Raw genomic sequence first — 2,500 nt, forward strand, 5'->3', positions numbered from 1 at the left:
GTGACTACATGCATTCTTAGTGGCTTTAAAAACATCTGTCACAACTCAAGTATACCCACTGAAATACCTTTTAAACACCTGTTATTGATACACATGTTTTTCAAAGACAAGACATAATACACTGTAAAATAAAGAAAACGAAATTCCAGTGGTGTTATTGAAGATGCATTAGCATCATGGTAATTGCGCAAATGAAACGACGGATGATTAAAATGAAGATTAATTCGTGGATATGTTCTTCCTAAGATGTTATTGAATTCCTGGAAATAAGATCAATTTATATTTTCTTTTAATGAAGAGCAAAAAATGTAATATCCAACCAGAGTGAGTTACTTGGGATTGAAATCCGACCCGCCCATTACAGAAGGCCCCGTGGCCCAACGGATAAGGCATCTGACTACGAATCAGGGGATTCCAGGTTCGAATCCTGGCGGGGTCGAAGCTTTATATTTTTGTCCTATATCGTTAAGAAATTTCAAAAAGGGTTATAAACGGTGGTCTTATTGATAACATGAGCCCTCGCCTACGCTACTAATTACGGTGTCGCTCTTTTTGACCAGAGGTTTTGATCGACACACTTTTACCGGTTATGCAGAGAGGGCGACATAAAATGTAGCACGTGATGGACATGGCTTCTTCTTGTGTACAGAACCCACACTGATAAGAACCAAGCAATTCAGCAAAAATTCGCCTAAGTTGACTTCTTAGCCTACGTTTGGCGAAGAAGCTATGACGTTGCGTTCGCCTTCCTTCTCCTTCCCTAGCGAGTCCTTCGCGTCCTACCACGTTCGCAGTCAACCTCGTTCCCAGGTTTTCTCTCCTAAGCGTCGTCTCTCTTGCTCCGTAGGGACGAGTAGGAGAGAACCCTGGGAACGAGGTTGGTTCGCAGTAATTTGCGCCTTTTTCTCTTTCTTTCCAACGCCTGTCAATCGGACCAGGGAATTCTCTGCATACAATTTTTTTATGTGGGGCCTTGTTGTTGTGGTTTCTAGGAAACTTGATTTATCGACATCATCAGAATTAACGTTTATAATTTGTAAACCTGTAATGTTTACCCTTAACACTGAATAGAAATGAACTAATTTCAGGTTGCAGGTTCTCAAAGAAATTTCTACTAAACACTGTCCTAACTTGACTTAACTTTTATTACAAAATCAAAACGAATTATAGCCCCCCTACCTACCTAGATCTAACAATAACGAACCCTTCTAGGAAAACATTGGTGAAACTGAATTCTACTATTGTCTCCGCTCTGAAGTTATTTCTTCGGTTTAATGTCGACAAAACTAAGTAAAATATTTACATCAGTGATGTTGATTTAAGATTTTGCTAGCAAATGATGGATGGCCAATTAATTAAGATGAGAGACACCACCTTGCTCTAATTCAATTTGAGGTCGATGGTCAAGTTTCCGAGATGCCCCAACAACAAGTCGCCTCTCGAATAATTGACAGGAATCCGAAAAAAAAGGAAAAGGGAGCGAAAAACTTTGGACGCTATTGAAGGCGAAGGGATCGGTAGGGAAGAAGAATGAAGGGGAAAACCGCGTCCAAGCTCGTGCGCCCAACGTAGGCTAAGAATTCTCTAATGAAGGATTAAGATTAAGTCCATTCAACTTGGGCGAATTTTCGCTGAATTGCATGCTTGGTTTTTATCAGTGTGGGCTCTGTACACAGGAATGAGAAGCCTTGTCCATCAAGTGCTTCGTTCATATGTCGCCCTCCCTACATAACTGGTCGATCAGAACGTCCGGCAGAAAAGGCACTGGATCATGTCGTCAAATAGCACCATTTATAACCAACTTTTTTTAACTGTTAAAGTAGCAGCTTTCTTTAAAACACAGGAAAAAAAATTAAAACTTCGACCCCGCCAGGATTCGAACCTGGAATCCCCTGATATATTCGTAGTCAGATGCCTTATCCGTTGGGCCACGGGGCCTGTTATAGCTGATTGGGTTTTTAATTTTAATTAATTTTGCTCCTCTGATAGTATTGACTTTGGTTGGATATTGTTTTAGTTGCGGCACTGAAATAACGACAGATATTTTTAAAGCCACGAAGATTGAATGCTGTACAATTAACAACATTAATACTATCCAAACAAAGTTGCTTCAGGGGAAACATCAATCCAATACCTTTTACAATGAGAATATTTGCAAGGTGAAGAAAAAAGGGAGGAGAAAAGAATAAAAATCTCGAGAGTCACTTTCTTCATTTAAATGCAAACACAAAATAACAATATTACAGTGCATATTTGTAATACAGTTGATTTTGAAATAGCAGTAGAATTCTGTGTATGCTATGTCGGCCTCGTGGCCTAATGGATAAGGCGTCTGACTTCGGATCAGAAGATTCCAGGTTCGAGTCCTGGCGGGGTCGTACTTTTTTACATTTGGTTCTTTCGTTTTGTTTGAAACAACTCATAACCTTTTTGAGATAAAAAATAATTTGTGCTTTAATTATACTGGAATGAAGAACTTCCGCGATTTTCATTATTTCTT

General features: G+C 39.4%; 3 non-coding genes across 3 annotated transcripts; 2 read left to right on the top strand and 1 right to left on the bottom strand.

Moving 5' to 3' along the window:
• Positions 1-366: 366 nt before the first annotated feature.
• On the top strand, positions 367-439 carry Trnar-acg (transfer RNA arginine (anticodon ACG)). The gene has a single exon. It is a non-coding gene; the product is annotated as a tRNA-Arg (tRNA).
• A 1,422-nt stretch (positions 440-1,861) lies between these two features.
• Trnar-acg (transfer RNA arginine (anticodon ACG)) lies at positions 1,862-1,938 on the bottom strand. Its single transcript is given in 2 exon segments — positions 1,862-1,897; positions 1,902-1,938. It is a non-coding gene; the product is annotated as a tRNA-Arg (tRNA).
• Positions 1,939-2,305: 367 nt separating this feature from the next.
• On the top strand, positions 2,306-2,378 carry Trnar-ucg (transfer RNA arginine (anticodon UCG)). Its single transcript has one exon. It is a non-coding gene; the product is annotated as a tRNA-Arg (tRNA).
• Positions 2,379-2,500: the final 122 nt, after the last annotated feature.

The sequence above is a fragment of the Porites lutea genome, chromosome 6 (assembly GCF_958299795.1).
Source record: "Porites lutea chromosome 6, jaPorLute2.1, whole genome shotgun sequence".
In the NCBI taxonomy this organism is placed as follows: Eukaryota; Metazoa; Cnidaria; class Anthozoa; order Scleractinia; family Poritidae; genus Porites; species Porites lutea.